The sequence below is a fragment of the Mixophyes fleayi genome, chromosome 2 (genome assembly GCF_038048845.1).
Source record: "Mixophyes fleayi isolate aMixFle1 chromosome 2, aMixFle1.hap1, whole genome shotgun sequence".
Taxonomy (NCBI): domain Eukaryota; kingdom Metazoa; phylum Chordata; class Amphibia; order Anura; family Limnodynastidae; genus Mixophyes; species Mixophyes fleayi.
In genome coordinates, this window is record NC_134403.1 from 260,430,676 (window position 1) to 260,449,830 (window position 19,155).

The following is a 19,155-nucleotide window of genomic DNA, read 5'->3' on the forward strand; positions in this document are numbered from 1 at the left end:
GATACTATAAGTACCACCCTCCATGGTGATCCAGCACCTTGGAGAGCGGTACTTATAGAATCCAAAACTCGAGAGATCCAACAACAGAGAGATACAGAAGGGTAGCACGGTTCTTAACAGTCTCTAGTGCAGTTGGGCAGCATCATATCTACAACAGAAAGAGGTGGGGTAGCAGTTTTCTTAAAAGTCTCCAGTGACATTCTACTGAGTTATAGCTCACACAGAAACAGGAGAGGTCTACTGCTCTATTGCTAATTGCCATTGCTGAAATAGAAATAACGGGACTGTCAGTGTTTTTCAAAATCTGCAGTCACATTGTACTGTGTTATTGTAGCTCACACAGAAAGAAACAGGAGAGGTCCCAGTGTTGTTGCCAGTCTACAGTCTAGGTGGCATTGCTCCATTGCTAATTGTTGTTGCTGAAATAGAAATAATAGGGCTGTTAGTGTTCTTCAAAATCTGCAGTCACATAGCTCACACAGAAACAGAAGTGGTACCAGTATTGTTGCCAGTCTACAGTCTATGTGGCATTGCTCCATTACTAACTATGATTGCTGAAATAGAAATAATATGGCTGTCAGTGTTCTTCAAAATCTGCAGTGTTATTATAGCTCACACAGAAAGAAACAGGAGAGGTCCCAGTGTTGTTGTCAGGCTACAGTCTATGTGGAATTGCTCCATTGCTTATTGTCATTGCTGAGATAGAAATAATAGGTCTGTTAGTGTTCATCAAATAATGCAGTCACATTGTATTGTGCCATAGCTCACTCAGAAATAGGAGAGGTGTCAGTGTTTAGTGCTGAAACAGAAATTCAAATAATAGGCAGTGTTTTTTTAAAGTCTCTAGTGACATTCTACTGTGCCATAGCTCATACAGAAACAGGAGGGGTAGCAGTGTCCTTGTCACTCTCCAGTTTCAGTGCTGTTTGTCACACAGAAAGAGGGGTAACAGTGTTCTTGTCACTATCCAGTTTTCAGTCACAATGTTCTTGTCACTCTCCAGTCTCAATCATGATGACATTAATCAATCTACGTCATTTGCTAAAGCCTATGTTCAAGAGCATAGTGGTTTTAAGTCAGGGAAACAAAAATGTAAAAAAAATAGCTTGTACCGTTCTAAAGAAAAAAACACCTCTCTAATAAAGGTGAAAGTTTACTGTAGAAAAACATAAAATTACCAACATGCTATTCTACCCAAAATATTAACAAGCATACCAGCATCAGCTAGCTCCCTTTTCTCAGGTAGATCCAAGCACCTGCAACTGTCATCATCCTCACCCTCATCAATGTGTACATCATCCTCACACAATACTAATTCATCCCCACTGAAATCCATCATTGCAGAAGTCTCTGTCCTTTGATGTAATTGTCAGCAATGGCCTTCCTTGTGAAATTCTGTCACGATTATTGGGCAATTCTTTTACACCAGACCAAATGTCAAAATGTTTTGCTGAGTCAACTGCATCAACAGTAGGGGGTAAATGTATCAAAGTGCGATTTTGCAACTCCAGCGATTTTCTCTGGAGAGTTGAATCTCGCCGATGTATGAACCTGAGATTTCATGCAAAATCGCCAGAGTTGTGCTTCTGTCAAAATCACTATTTGCAAAATCGCCGACTGTTTGCCACTGCAGCTATACAAGTCTCCAATGTATGAAGCTGCGAGTAAGCAAACTCAGGAGAGTTTGCTTCAAAACACGCCAGACACAACACGCTGCTTGATAGCAGCGTGTTGTACAAACACATCACTGTTACACTGCCCAGTGTTAAAATGTTAAAGAATAGATAAAAGTTGAAAAAAAAAAAGCGTAAGGTCCCCCCGCTATTCATGCTTAACCCTAGTGCTGCCTGACTAGTGCTGGCCCCGTGAAAATCGGGGAAAAATTTTGCGTCGGGTCCCCCCGATTTTCACTTTACCAGCACTACGCAAACCAGCCAGGGTTGGCGGCACTATAGCAGTGGGACACACGGCAGGGGTCCCCCTGTCATAATGACTAACCAACCCTAGACTGTTCAGCGCTGGGCTGGATTCCCTAGGGAGTGGGGTCCGCCGAAAAAAACTAGCGGGCCCCCCCCCTAGAAAGAACCAGCCCAGTGCTGATAGCACTAGGGCTCTTCCTACTACCCCTGGGCTGTGGGTAGTAGGGTAATAACGGCGAAAGTGGGTAAAAATAATTAACGGACGCCATTTTGTTTTGTGGAACTACAAGTCCCAGCCAGCTAGGTTGCCAAAAATAGTGTGGCCATGCTGTGCTTGTATAACTACAAGCACCAGCATACCCACAGCAGCCAGGGCATGTTGGCACTTGGAGAACCACAAGTGCCAACATGCCCTGACATGCCTGGCTTGCTGGGACCTGTAGTTCCACCAAAAAAAATGTTAAATAAATAACAACACCCTTGTAAACACCACACATATTTATTAAAAATAAAAAACCCACAATAAACACACTAACCACCCTCAGATTCACCACATCTATTTAATAAAAATAAAAACACCCCAAATACTCACCGAATATGTCTTCTTTCTTCTCCAAAGTCTGCTTGCCCCAGTCCTATATTAATTATATCTTCCAATAGTCTGTGCTTGCCCCAGTCCCAGCAAAATTATACTTCCAAAAGTGATGGCTTGCCCAATATCTTCTGTACTTCGCCCAGAAGGGGCCCTTTGTTGATTGAAGTCTTCTTTGCTTCGGCCAGGAGGGTCACATATTTGTAAGATCCACGACACTTTCATCTTGATTGAAGAAAAATAAAAAAACTGTGGAGCCGCCGCTAACACCTCCTACCTAGTAAGTTCATTGCGCAAGCTCTAACTACTGTATTATGTGATTTTCCCACGCTAGTTGGGGAATCACCTAATACTGTAAATAGAGCTTACGCAAGTAACGTAGCTCATTGCGCATGCGCTACGCTACTTACGTAAGCTGTATTTACTGTATTACTGTTAATAATTAATTAATAATTAATAATAATTAATAATTAATGTTAATAACTCTCGGATCCTGGCAAAGCGAATAAAGCACTTGATCTACAAGTCCTACATAGCGGAATTGCTAAGCTCCATCTCCTCCTTCAATTTCTCAAGCTGCTTTTCCAAAAGTCTAATTAGGAGAATCACTTGACTCAAGCTTACAGTGTTTGAACTCACTTCACAGGTGACTAGTTAGAGTGGTTTCTGCACCTTGCACAACACAGAAAGTATTCTCCACTGCGCTGGACTAAAGCACATTCCCCCTCAAATTCGATTCTTCTTGCAGCTGCTGCAATCTCCTACATGCTATTGCTGAATGCCGAAAATGAACCAAATTATTTCTGGACATACACAGTATCTCCTGCATGTCACTGTCATTTTTTAAAAAGCTTGGTACCACCAAATTGATTGTGTGAGCCAAACAGATAATGTGATGGAATGCTCCCTGCTGTAATGCTCTCACAATATTGGTGGTGTTATCAAACATGACATATCCTCAGGATAGTCTAAGCTAAATAAGCCAGGTTGCAATGACATCCCTTAGTTTTTCAAACAGGTTGTCAGCGGTATGCCTCTTAATGTAGCCAGTGATACACAAAGGTAGGATACCACTTTGTATTTGCAACAGGATGAAAGGCTATTTGTGCAGCTGACGACGGCGCTAATGAGGATGTTGATGAGGATGAAGTTGATTGTGTAAGTCCTACACCAGTGGAAGCAGTTCTTGCCAGTGATAAGAAGAAGGCCATTGTCATGCCTGGACATAAGATAATATGTGTGCAATTATTTTTACCCAATCCTGACAACAGTTGTCTAGCAATTTGTAGAGTTTTTAAACCCACAACAACAACAACACCTTCCTCATCCATATCCTGAAGAGTGATCGGAATTAGTCCTGCATCCAAGTTGCTAAGGCTAGATGACTTCTTCCCTATCCAGAATTACTCTGAAAAATTCTTGAGCGCTAGTCCCTGCTGCTGCTGATGGGGGTGGATCTTCAACCCAGAAGTAGACCAAGAAGAAGACCACTAGTAGTTTACAACATTGACTGTTAAACAATCCTTTGCAAGAGGAAGCAAGTATGAAAGCTGTCACCCAGGTGCAAAGCGGATCACAGACGCCAAGGTGACTATGCTAGTATTAGATCTGTGTCCAATATCCCCAATTCAGATGGTTTTAGACAGTTTATTGAGGTCCTGGGTCCCCGTTACCAAATTCCATCACTACACCATTTTACTAGAAAAGCAATTCCTCACCTCTACCAGAAGGTTCCATAAAATGTAATTATTGGGCTACCAAATGCCATTTTACCCACTGTACACTTACCCACAGATATGTGAACAAGCGGAACTGGGCAAACTAAAGATTATATGACTGTGACAGCCCACTGGGTTGGTGAATTGCCTTCAGCAGCAGGAACAGCAGCAGCATGTACCCAACAACACCGGATTATTCTGAGATAGGCTACTCTGTGTATCATCTGCTTCACTAAGAGGCATACCGATGACAGCCTGTTTAAAAAACGAATGTATGTCATTGCAACATGGCTTATTCCGCTTGAACTTTTCTGAGGATATGTCATTTGTGATAACGCCACCAATATTGTGATAGCATTGCAGCGGGGAGAATTCCATCACAATCCCTGCTTTGCTCACACAATCAACTTGGTGGTACTGAGCTTTTTAAAAAATAACAGTGACATGCAGAAGCTACTGTCTGTGTCAGAAATTATTTGGGTCATTTTCGGCTTTCTTCAATAGCATGTAGGAGATTGCAGCAGATGCAAGAACAATTTATTTTGCCCTGCCACCAACTGATGCAAGAGGTGGTAACAAGGTGAAATTCCACACTATATATACTTGTGAGGATGGAGGAACAGCAAAAAGCTATCCACGCTTACTCCACAAGCCATGACAATGGGAAAGGAGGGGGAATGTATTCTATTCCAGCGCAGTGGAGAATACTTTCCGTGTTGTGCAAGGTGCTGAAACGATTCAAAGTAGTCGCCTGAGTTCAGACACTGATAGCTTGAGCAAAGTGATTGCCTTAATTAGACTTTTGCAAAAGCACCTTGAAAAATTGAAGGAGGAGATGAAACAAAGAAATTATGCTAAGTATGTTGGACTTGTAGATGAAGTACTTTAAGCGCTTTGTATCACTACATTTTGGCAACTATGCTTGATTCTAGGTTTATGAGCTATGTCTTCTCTTTATTTCTAACTGTCCCAGATCACAAGAGATGCAATGAGCTCCTGCTGAGCAAGTTGACAGCTGAAGTGTTGTCTGACATGATGACGTCCCCTCCTTCAGTTTCTCAAGCTACTGCTGCTTGGAAAAAACTAAGCTTTTTTAAGAGACCCAAGCATGATGCAGATGAATCAGCAGAACATTTTGACATTTGGTCTGGTCTAAAAGAATTGACCAAAAATCATGACAGCTCTGTCATAAAATGAACTACAAATTCCACAAGGAAGGCTTTTCCTGGCATTTAGATCAAAGTACAGAGACTTCTGTATTGGTGAATTCCAGCTGGGATTAATTAGTATTGAGGGGTGATGTACCCACTGATGAGGGTAAGGATGATGGCAATGTATATTGCAGGTGCTAGGATCTAGTGGAGACAGGGGAGGGCTGGCAAAGTTTGGCCCGTGGAGCAAGATTCGTTTCAGCAGCCTATTATAAAGGAAAAAAAATGCAGGTGGCCCAGTAACCCAGCTTTGGGACCAGCCCGGGGAGTAGATACCCCCCTGCCCCTCAGCCCAACCTGCCCCTGAGCTGAGAGAAGGAAGTTAGCTAATGCTGGAATGCTTATTAATATTTGGGTAGCATGACATATTGGCAATTTTATGTTTTTTTACAGTTAAATTTCACCTTTATTAAAGATGTGTTTTCTTCTTTAAAAACGTACAAACTCTTTTTTTTACATTTTTGTTTTTGACATTTATGTTAGAGAGACCTCTGTAATGGTGGTTTCCTGCGGGGTTCAATTAATATTGTGTTAGGATGATGTACACACTGATGAGGATAAGGCTAAAGATGATGACAACAACATCTTGTCACTGTTGAGTTCATTGACAGCACTGTTACCTTAGCTGCCTTAAGCTCATTGCTGCCTTGTTTTGTTGGAGGCCCAAACAAACCAAGCACTTCAGCCATAAAAGTGGTACTCCTTGTCGCTGAAGTGCTTGGTTTGTTAAAGTGTGCATGTCCTTTTTAAGATCCATTATAAGGGTGGATGGGAGGGTCCCAAGGACAATTCCATCTTGCACCACTTTTCCTTTCAGCTACATATTCTCTGTGTGCCAATGTTACCTACATGTGCTATAAGTGCTGAAGTTTGTTTTCAATCATCCTTTCAATTGCTTCTCTCTCGTACGTGTGACCACATACTTTGTTTTTCACTGTGTTCACCATCTCCAACTGTTTTATGGGAGCGCTCTGGGTGACGGTGATCTCCTCATCTTCATTTTCCAAATCTTCGACTGCAGGGGCCGGTGACACACCCATTTGTTTTCTCAGGTCTCTTAGCTGTTCTTTAACCTGGAAATATTTACCATCCTGCCTCAGGGCCTCCTCTGTATTATTCTTCTGAAGCGCAGTGTATCTCTCGTGTGCAAGTGCTCTTAAATCCGAGATCTCATCCGGTGGGTCGTGTTTTAATTTAAGTACGGTCTCCTCAACTGCATCTATATATTGGTTTAAATCTCTGTTCAGTGCAGCGTATTCCAAGATGACGGATTCCATGCTGCCCATATGTTCCGTGTCGCAGTCTATCTCAAGCAGATGTAATGCCTCTCCAGTTGTAATATCCAATCCTATGTCTACATAATTTTGGCAGTTATTCAGGGATGAGAGGGAGGTATCCAGAGAGGAGAAGGAGATTAAAGATGCAGCATGAGCAGACATGGTTTAATAATGTAGAGTTTATTGACAGCCCTTTTGGGCTTAAGGCAGCTAAGCTATTGGTAGCTTGTTTTGTGGGGCCAAAACAAACCAAGCACTTCAGCCACAAAAGTGATACTCCTTGTCGCTGGAGTGCTTGTTTTATTAAAATATACATGTCCTTTCCAATATCTTACATAAGGGTGGATGGAAGGGTCCAAGGACAATTCTAGATTGCACCACTTTTCTTTTCTACCACTGCTGTGTGGAAATGTTATTTAGATGTGCTATGAATTGCCATGTGTTTGTGTCGTTGCTCTGTCGCTTAGTATCCAGCCAGGTCCCTGCAGTCTTTGTCCAAAAGTGTATGAAAATAATATTGTGACCTGTAAGGTGGACAAAATTGACTGGAAATGACTCGAAATTAGTGTTATTGAGGTTAATAACAATGTAAAAAAAAGAGCAAGATTATGTGTTTTTAGCATATCTTAGTCATTTTTCTAAAAAAATACAGATCCAAAACCAAAACCAAAACACGCATGGGCGGTTTTGCCAAAACCAAAACACGAACTGAACCCATATTCAAAACCTAAACACAAGGGTCGGTGATCATCTCTACTACCTACCGTTAAAAGTGGAGGACTCCGAGTGCGGTTGCCGGAAAGTCCTTGGGAATGTTCGGAGCTTGTCGGACAATGCTGCGCATTCTCACTGAAGATTCTCTTGTTTAGACGGCTACATGCTGCTGGCTGATGCCGGACTGCTCTGCACTGTAGATAACTGTTGTTGTTTGCGATACACTTGTAAATAAGAACTGTTCTTGTCAAAGGATGTTTGTAGAGTATGAATATATCAACGCATTTCGCCCCAGAATAATGCAGGACTTCCTCAGGCACTACACTGATGTGGCTTTTATAATTGAAGCCATTCTTGCAAGCAGAACTGATTGGTGGATGCAATTATGATACATCCAATAGTCCAGTTTGTGATTGGGTGCATCTTTAATTATGGACTAGTGACAGCCCATTGTTTCTTATCTTTTTAAACCCTAATTAGTATTTGGAACACTTAAACATGTATATGTAACAAGAAATAAATAAACATATTGTAAAAAAGTCCCTTTTTTAGTTACAATCTAAAAGGAGATACAATTTCTCTAGTTGCTGCAAATATCCCTAAGGGACAATTATGCATATCCTTTTAGTAGTTTTCTTATTTCTTGTTTCAAGCATATTCTACATTTCTTGTTGCCTGTTTGCTTGTCAATCGTTAGTTCTACTTAGCCTTATCTGAAAACGGCTATGTTCCAAAACCCCTCGTATCACTCTACTGGGAAACGGATACACCCCACTGCTATCACCTATTCAGACTTTAATTATCCCTTTGCTTATAATGTTGAATTATCCATCAGTATGGCGCAACCTTGAAGTGAACACTCTTTAATAACATAAAGGGTAAGTGACTCTGACTGATAAGCCTACAATATTGTACTTTTCTCTTACATTTGGACTCTCCCATTACTTTACTCAGAGGTGAGATGATTGCACATATTCCCTGCTATCTTGGAGCTTTAATATATTATTTCATACTTGCTATTGTGACTGGCCTGTGATGCTTTCTTAGGCAAAGAGGTGCTGGAGCTCGTGATTGGACATCTCCGCTATCTTTCTTGCTAGTACATCAAAAGATGCAGAATAATCCTGCATTGGTAAGCCAGTAATTGTAGGTGGCTGAGACTGACTGACAAGTCGGCACTGCATATTGCACATTCCACCAGTCTCTTATACAGAGATAATGGCTACTACAAATCAGGGGTTAAGATTGCCTCATTTGGAACACCAATATATATTTTAATGCCGGCAAACTACCTCGATTGATCCTTCAACATACAGACATAAGGTTATTTTAGTAATCTTGTGGTAGATTCTAGGATCAAGAACTTTCATGTAATTAACGTAATTATAGACAAATTTTCCACTGTCCTAGCTGAAATACAAATTGCTGTTTGACAAAGCTTCTCTTAGCTTGATGGGATAACATTGCCACCTGGTGGATGACTGTGAGATTACAATAGACAGAAGTCTGGGTTCCAAAATAATAGGAGACTGCCATGTAATTTTTTTTAAGCTACCACAGATGCTTTCACCTTCTTCTTACTTTTGGGGATGAGACTACTGCCTTCAGCAAGAACTCATCTAAATTGGTCCTCTTATTAACCTGGGGTAAAGTCAGATGGAAGTGACCGTTTGAAGTTGTAACACTTAATTGTTTTTTATTTGTATCACTCTTCTTGACAGTCAATACTCTTAAATGTTTCTGTTATAATATATTATCTGGGCTTTGTGATTTTCCCCAATCTTCCTCTTCCCCTAGCACTTTTGCATTTTAAATGTATTTTAATAAGTAACTCTGCAATGACTTTGGGGATGTAAATTTAGGTAATTATTTTACTTATGTAACAACCCAAGTATACTAACTGTCTAAAATGGTTAAATTAAAGTAATCTGCTAACAAGTTAGGTACTCCCCCATCACCCCTTCAGAAAGCTCCATCTGATCAATCTGAATGTTTAGCGCACCGCACAGATTCACAGCAAAATCCAACTACATCAATCACCCCAAATTGATAAAATGTTTGAGGCTGTAAAAACATCTATTGAAAATGCCCTTTCCAGAATGTCGGCTAACATGAAACATATTAGTGCTGTAGAAGACAAAATAGATTTTTATAACCGTTTAATATATTTATTATCTATTTACATAGATTAATATAATTAATAATAGCAGACGAGAAAGATTTTGATGAACATATAAAAAGAGAACTAAACTTAAGGAACAACAGCTGGAACCCATTAAAAATAATGAGTACATTAAAGCAAATGAGATAGTTCTGTTAGGTAAGGTTGTTACCACTTGCAGTTTATTCAGGGTAGAAAAATGAATGTGCATCACCCCTGCGATCTAAAGGTTATATACACCTTACTAAATCAACTGGATATATGGTCAGATCTTCATGTGAAGCAAAGGTAAAATCATAGTCGCACAGTAAGTGTCTCTGCCATAGCACAATTTAAGAAGGCAATAGCTGTAGGTGATCCCCAGACTGTCCTTCCTTTAAGTTTATTATATCATTATATATATTCATGGGGGAGTACTACCACTTAATGCCTGCAGAATAAAAGATGCATATTATACAGTGTGTCAGCAAATGTATCACAGTTGTGTAAAGTGTAGTGGGTAAAAGATTAGACTCTGGAATGGTTACTTTGTTATATTACCGTCTAAAATAGTGTTATCCTATGTCCTCTCCTTAGAGCCTAGTGTAGGTAACAAGCGATATATTTATGGTGAACAAACATAAAAGCGCCTGAAAGATGCTATCTAAATCGATTGAAATCACAAGGTCTTCCGCCCAGTAAGCCATGTACGTGTTGCATCCCCATGAAGCTAGTGTGTCAGCTAAATTAATAAAAAGTGTCAAGTGTAGTGAGTTAAGACTGTACTTGGGCATGATCACGTTGTAATGACTTTTTCTAAACAGTACGGAGTAATATCCCCCCGAAACAGCAATGAGTGTAGGGTGCTTATGGCTGAAATAAGACCTTCAGTATTTACTGAATAAAGAGCTGTCAGACATGCTCTGAATCACAAAATTATTGGAACCGTGAGTTGTTAAATTGGTTGACACAAGTTTAAATTGCTGGACAAGCTAGGTAAAATTAGACTGGGCCAACGGTGAACATGAAATATAGAGCTCAAAAAGGGAGCTATATATTGTGCTCACTAGTTTTTAGAGTTAGTGATAAATTTGAGTCTACTTGTAATAGCACCCAGAATAGCCTCAGTCTAGTTGACTAGGTATGCCCTATAAGAGGCGAGACACTGAGTGGAGGGCAGTCATGATAAACCAGCCATTCTTTACATATTATGTCATATAGGAACACAACATTAACATTGTGTAACTCCAGCAGGATATACACTTACAATGATATATACACCGCAAAGGTACCATGTATGAGCATTTGGATGGGGAAGATCAGGGGGTAAATGTATCAAGGTCCGGTTTTTAAATCATTTTAAAACCGCTGCAAATCGTGGGTGATAACCTGCAATTTTATTTCCAAACTTGCCAGATAATTTAAACTGCGATTTTTACTCTGATCTTAAAAATCGCTGATCATCTCTGGCTATTTGCTGCGATGTCATACACTCCCGTCTTTAGCTAACTTTCCTGTGTTTCCTGCGTGATTACTAAACACATCAATGTTACACTGCACTGCCTATATAGCCGGAGGTCGGGCAACTGTCAAATGTGTAAAAATATATAAAAGTTTTATAAAAAAAAGCATGGGGTCCCCCCGGTCGGCCACTATTAACCCTATTGCTGCCAGCCTACTGCTGGTTACGTGATAATCGGGGGAAATATTTGCACGGGGTCCCCCCAATTTTCACATAACCAGCACTAGACAAACCAGCCGGGATGAGTGGCACTATAGCAGGGGGACACGCGGAAGGGGTCCCCTTGCCATAATGACAAACCAACCCCAAGCTGTTCAGCGCTGGGCTGGATTCCCTAGGCAGTGGGGTCCGCCGAAAAAAATGAGCGGCCCCCCCTCTAGGGACACCAAGCCCACTAGGGCTCTTCCTACACCCCTGGGCGGTGGGTGTAGGGTAATAACAGCTAAAGTTAATGTAAAAAAATAAACAAAAGCCATTTTATTTTGTGGAACTACAAGTCCCAGCCAGCCCAGGCTGCCATAAACAGTGTGGGCATACTGATACTTGTATAACTACAAGCACCAGCATACCCATGGCAGCCAGGGAATGCTGGCACTTGGAAAACCACGAGTGCCAACACGCCCTGACACCCATGGCTGGTTGAGACCTGTAGTTTCACAAAAAAGGTTAAAAAAACGACCACTCCCTGTTTTAAACCACCAAATTTTAATAAAAATAATAAAACCCCAATAAAAACAATTCACACTCTCATTCATACCACATAAATTTATTAAAAATAAGAAAACCCCAAAATACTCACCAATAAGATTTCCTTCTTGAAAACCATGTCCCAAATAAATTTTTAATTCCAAAGTCCAGGCTTGAACTATGTCCCAAATAAATTGTAATTCCAAAGGTCCCTGCTTGTAAATATCTTCTGTTCATCTTGGTCAAAAAGGCCCCCTTGTTGCTTGCAGTTTTCTTTTCTTCAGCCCAGGAGGGGCCCCATATTTGTAATCCAAATCCAGAACATGCTTGAAAATAATAATAATCCCAGTTTACAGACGACGCAACTTCTGCTTGTACACAGACAGACGTTAATGAATAAAATTCATCCGCGAGGTCTATTTATACTCTATGGGGATTCCCCATAGAGTATAAATAGACCTCACGGCTGGATTCTATTCAGTAGCGTCAGTCTGCTTGTACACGGTACAAGCAGAAGTTGTATTTTTTTACATTATCGTTCGCCATTATTACCCTACACCCACCACCCAGGGGTGTAGGAAGAACCCTAGTGCTTTCATCACTGGGCTGGGTGTCCCGAGAGGGGGGGCCCGCTCGTTTTTTCGGCAGGCTCCACTCCCTAGGGAATCCAGACCAGTGCTGTACAGCCTGGGGTTAGTTTGTCATTATGGCAGTGCAGTGTAACAGGGATGTGTTTACTAAGGGCGCTGCCAGGATGCAGCATGTTGTATCTGGCGATTTTTAAAGCAAACTCAGGAGAGTTTGCTTAATCGCAGCTTCATACATTTGAGACTTATATAACTAGAGTGGCAAACAGTCAGGACTTTGATCTCTATCAATTTTGAAAATAGCGATTATGACAGAAACACATCTCTGGCGATTTTACATGAAATCTCAGCTTCATATATCAGCAAGTTTAAACTCTCCCGAGAAAATCGCTGGATTTGCAAAATCGCACCTTGATACATTTATCCCCAGATCTCCAAGAAGTACAAAGGAAGATCCTAACTGTCCTTCACGGGCCGCATCCGCGTCTTAAACCCAAATTGGAATTGTAAAAACATCTATTGAAAACGCCCTTTCCAGAATGTTGGCTAACATGAAATATATTAGTGCTGTGGAAGACAAAATAGATTTTTATAACTGTTTAATATATTTATTAATCAACAGAATACTGGGTTGTATAGAAAAAGATACTACTAGCAGGAAGAGTGAGGTTATATTGCCAAGTTATAGGTCACTGGTAAGATAACACATCAGGTTCTGTGTACTGTTCTACAGGCTCTGTATCCAAATATATTAAAATATAAAATAAATCTAAGAAGTGTTACTAAAATGGTGCATAGGCAGCATAACAAAATTTACCAGGAAGGACATCAAGAGCTGAAAATGTGTCACACGCCGGACCTTCAGTTTCTACAACTGTGGTCTAACACACTCACCTGCTTCCCGGTGACTTCAGCGCTCCGGCCGTGGGCATCCTCTTCTCGAGTCTGCGCATGCGCAGACTCGATCTTCTTATGCTCTCTGCTTGTCTCCCATTAGACACTCAATCTCGGCTCCAAACTTTAAAAGACACTTCCCCCTGCAGCTCAGTGCCTGTTTATCGTGTTACATGACTGGTATCAGACGTGGCTCCATTTCTCCGCTGTACTGCTTGTCTACAGAGCATACGCTCCACCACTCCGCTGTACCGCTTGTCCACAGAGCTTACGCTCCACCACTCCGCTGTACCGCTTGTCTACACAGCTTAGGCTCCACCATTCCACTGTACCGCTTGTCTACAGAGCTCACGCTCCACCACTCCGCTGTACCAATTGTCTACAGAGCTTGCTCTTCACCACTCCTGATTTACCAATTGTCTACAGAGCTTGCGCTCCACCACTCCTACTATACCACTTGTCTACAGAGTTTACGCTCCATCTCGCCTGCCATCACCTGCTGTCTGCTGAGTTACTTCCTTCAACATTCCCCTAAAAGGTCTTGCCTGATACTCCGAGTAAGGGCCACGACCTGCGGGTGGACGCAGCTAAAATCTTGCGGCGGTCCCTGAGAATACCATCCATTCGTTAGGCTCCGCGCCTTACTAGTAATAGTGCTAAATTGGGCAGATCTAGTATCTGATCCTCAGACCCATGACAAAATGTACATTTTAGAGGACTAGGGACAAATGTGATATGATAGTAACATTGAATTATATCAAAAGTATTAATAGAGTTCAGTAAGGAGTGTGTCACTCACCGGACCGTGAGTGCCTCTTCCCGGACATTTAGGAACCGTGGCCGTCCACCATCCTGAGGGTCTGCGCATGCGCAGCCCTTTTCTATACTTCAGTGTATACCCCTTTAACTCAATTGGCAGATCAGGCAACACTCCCTATATTAAGCACCTGTGGTCAACACCACGTTGCCTGATCTTGGAGTCTCATTCCTCATGAGTCTCTGAAGGTGTTCCTGTATTCCTCGTGTATTCAGCGCTGCTGATTCCTGTGGTTTCCAAACCACTTCTATTCCTGTGGTTTCCAAACCACTTCTACTACTGTGGTTCCCATACCACTTCTACCATCAACTGTATCATCGTGACTGTTTGCTGATTCCTATCCGCTGCCTCCGTGCACTACAGTCTTCTATACCACTTCATCGCTATTGTATATCTTTGGGACTGTTGCTGATTCCTATCCGCTGCCTCCGTGCACTACAGTCTTCTAAACCACTTCAACGTTATTTTATATCAATGTGACTGTTTGCTCATTGCTATCCGCTGCCTCCGTGCACTCCAGCTTTTACTTCACTCACCTGCTTCTCATCAAGTCTGTTTGCTGATTCCTATCCGCGGCCTCCGTGCACTACAGTCTCCTGCTTGCAACTCGCCTGTGTTCATCATCGTGACTGCCAGCTGACTACTATCCGCTGCCTCCGTGCACTACAGTCTCCTGCTTGCAACTCGCCTGTGTTCATCATCGTGACTGCCAGCTGACTACTATCCGCTGCCTCCGTGCACTACAGTCTCCTGCTTGCAACTCGCCTGTGTTCATCATCGTGACTGCCAGCTGATTACTATCCGCTGCCTCCGTGCACTACAGTCTCATCTCATCTTTGCTGTGGCTTCCTCGAGACTGCCGCTTTCATTACCATCTGCTACACTTCGTGATCAACAGCTCCTGCCCTGCGCTGCACTCCTGTTTCCCATCGCTGTTGGTTCCTGTGGTTGCTACTGGTTACCTCCGTGTGCCGCTGAGTCCTGCTGCTGTGGTCAGCGCTATCGTCCATCTCCTGCTGATCCACTCTCCACGCCTTCACGTGTTTCACTGGTCTCTACCCTCCTGTCAGCATTGGATTTGTATCTCATCTACTACCCTCTGCTGGATCATCTCCATTCTCCTGGGTCCCCTATGAGTCCAGTTCCACGTGTTGCTGACTCCTGTGGATTCGTGTCCCTGTTGGTCTACTCACCTGTGCGCTGCACCTGCTAGACCGCTGCCTCACCTATCCAGGGACTTCCTATCCAGTCGGCCTCCAGCCGCTCAGGTACCGCTGCAATCCCATCTGACTGCTACTGCTGAACCACGGTATGCATACTTCTCATTGACTGTGCTGTGTATTGCATATCTTGCTGGACTGTGTTTGGTTCTCTCTGGAGTCTGCTATCCGCTGAGTCTATTGCCATCATTGACTGTATTATCATTGTGCTGGACTACTTCAAGAGACTTTCTAGATTGCAGACCTGCTCAGTCATTTATATATATATATATCTATATTGTGCATATTACTGTGGATCGTGTATAAGGTGCCTGTGTATATCCTGTGTTGCAGTCTTCCCCCGTGCACCTCCTCACATATATATTCAGTGGTACAACTTGTTGATGTCAGACCACTGATCCCTGTTTCCGGTATCACCTGTTCCATTATCCTCTCACATAGCAGTGGTACAACTTGCTACCGCAGACCACTGACTACCTGGATACCTCCACTTGGATTCCATTCCTTCACTCAGACAGCGGTACAACTTGCTACCCGCAGACCGCTGACTCTCATTACCTCCTTGTTTCTGTTGGACATTCCTCCTCACTATAGCAGTGGTACAACTTGCTATCGCAGACCACTGACTACCTTCACGTGTCCTTGTCCATACAGTTCCTTGTGTATTATTACCTCATTATTACCAGTGTTGCTAGTCATAGACTTTCCTGAGCATCTCATCGGCCATCATTTCATGTTCCGTGATCACCTAGCTACCAGAGTACCCTATTACCATCTACATTGCTCTGGTAAGCCTACCATCTGGTGATCCCTGGGTAAAGACTCCTAGTGCCCGTGACAGTAAGATCAGGCCATGACAGACCCAGATGCGGAACCTACCGCCAAAGAGATGCTGCAACATCTGGTTAGCCGTGTGGAGCAACAGGATGCCCGCCAACAGCTGTTACTTCAGTGTTATCAGTCATTAACCTCCCAAGGAACATCTGGACAGACTGTGACAGCTACTACTGAAGCTCCTGTGCTTTCCTCCGTTTCCCCATTGCCATCCCAGGTGTCTACAGCTTCCACGCTTCACCTGCCTACTCCGTCAAAGTACGATGGAGACCCCAAAACTTGTAGGGGTTTCCTTAACCAATGTTCAGTCCATTTTGAGCTCCAACCTCAAAATTTTTCTACCCATCGTTCCAGAGTGGCCTATCTTATCTCTTTGTTTTCAGGACAAGCCCTGGCTTGGGCCTCCCCTCTGTGGGAGAGGAACGATCCAATATTACAAGATAGTGCCAAATTCATTTCTACATTCCGAAGTGTGTTCAATGAACCAGGTCGTGTGACCTCCGCTGCTTCCAGCATCCTCCGTCTGCGACAAGGATCTCATACTGTAGGCCAGTACGTCATTCAATTTAGGATCTTAGCCTCTGAACTTCAGTGGAACACTGAAGCCCTAGTTGCCGCCTTCTGGCAGGGGCTTTCCGATAAAATTAAAGATGCACTGACTACTCAAGAGCTTCCTTCGTCACTTGAAGATTTGATCTCTCTATGCCATCGTGTTGATATGAGATTTTGTGAAAGAGAGGCTGAGAAAACGACTTCTGCTAAAGCACCTCTTCGCTCTAACCCTCAATTTCGTCCAGTGTCACCCGCTGTGATTCCCATGGAGATAGGACGTTCCAAGTTATCTTCTGAGGAGAGGAAACGAAGAGTCAAGAATAGACTCTGTATCTATTGTGCTGATTCCACTCATGTCCTCAGCTCCTGCCCTAAGAGATCGGGAAATGCCAGGCCCTAACTAGTTCTGGAGAGGTGAAGTTAGGGTCCCTGGAGTCCTCTCCATCGTCTATGAAATCTAAAGTCTGCGCTTTTGATGTGACTATTTCCTTTGCTACCAAAACCTTTGAGTCACAGGCATTGATTGATTCCGGAGCAGCAGGAAATTTTATTTCCAAATCGTTAGTAAATCAATGGTCTCTACCAGTGATTACCTTAAAAACTCCCATTACTGTGACGGCTATCGATGGATCACGTCTCATCAACGGTCTCATCACCCAGAGTACGTCTCCAGTAACCCTTCAGATTGGTGCTCTGCATCATGAAGAGATATCGTTTTTAATTCTTTCTGTTACGACAAGTCCGATTGTCCTAGGCCTTCCATGGCTTCAGTGTCACTCTCCCCAGATTGACTGGCGCACCCCTCAAGTCACGTCTTGGGGGTCTGAATGTCACCATCATTGCCTTTCCCAAGTCATTCCTCTCAAGGTACAGCAAGCTTCCATCTCAGCTATTTCACCGGGACTCCCTCCTCAATATGCTTCATTTACCGATGTTTTTGATAAAGCTCAGTCTGAACGTCTTCCTCCTCATCGTTCTTGGGATTGTCCGATTGACCTTCTTCCTGGCAAGACTCCTCCCAGGGGCCGGGTCTATCCACTCTCGTTACCTGAAACTCAAGCTACATCTGAATATATACGGGAGAACCTCCAGCGTGGGTTCATTCGACCTTCCACCTCGCCCGCTGGAGCTGGGTTCTTCTTTGTCAAAAAGAAGGATGGATCATTACGCCCTTGTATAGATTTTCGTGGACTCAATGCCATTACTATCAAGAATCGGTATCCCATTCCGTTGATCACTGAGCTATTTGACCGCATCAAGGGAGCCCGTATTTTTACTAAGTTGGATCTTCGTGGTGCCTACAATTTAATCAGAATCCGTTCCGGTGACGAATGGAAGACAGCGTTTAACACCAGAGACGGGCATTACGAATATCTGGTAATGCCTTTCGGGCTATGTAATGCCCCCGCTGTTTTTCAGGGCTTCATCAATGAGATTTTTCGGGACTTATTATATGTATGTGTCGTCGTCTACCTGGACGACATATTGATTTTTTCACAGGACCTGCCTTCTCACCACCAACATGTGGAAGAGGTCCTCTCCAGGCTACGGAAAAATTCATTGTTCTGTAAATTAGAAAAATGTTCATTCGAATTACCCCAGATTCCATTCTTGGGGTATATAGTTTCCGGAGTTGGCCTGAAGATGGATCCTGACAAAGTAAATGCTGTACTACATTGGCCCCAGCCAACTACTCTTCGTGCGATCCAGCGTTTTTTAGGTTTTGCCAATTACTATAGACGCTTCATTCAAGACTTTTCTTCCATTGCATCTCCTATTGTGGCCCTGACTCGAAAAGGGGCTAATCCTAAGCAATGGTCAACTGAGGCTATTCAAGCCTTTCAAACATTAAAAGAGTCCTTCTCTTCGGCTCCAATCCTTCGACAGCCTGATGTGACACTCCCCTTCTTCCTAGAAGTAGATGCCTCTAATGTGGGCTTAGGAGCTATTCTCTCCCAACGCTCTGAACAGCAAAAATTCCACCCTTGTGCCTTCTATTCTCGGGGTCTCCTACCCGCAGAGAAGAATTATACCATCGGGGACAAGGAATTACTGGCTATCAAAGCCGCATTAGAGGAATGGAGATACTTGTTGGAGGGAGCTCGCCATCCGGTGACGATCTTCACGGATCATAAGAACTTGTCATATCTCCAGTCTGCCCAATGCTTGAACCCTCGTCAAGCAAGATGGTCTCTTTTCTTTTCCCGTTTTGAATTAATAATTACCTTCAAACCAGCTGCCAAGAACAAAAAAGCTGATGCCTTATCTAGAGCCTTTGTTACGTCCTCTGATATAGAAGAGGTTTCCAACCATACCATTCTAGACCCCAAATGTATCTCACTGGCTGCTTCATCCACCAGAACGCTACCATTTGGGAAGACCCTTGTGCCTCCTATACTAAGGAGGAAAATCCTTTCGTGGTTCCATGCCTCTCGTTTTTCTGGACACGCCGGTGAACACAAGACTTTTGA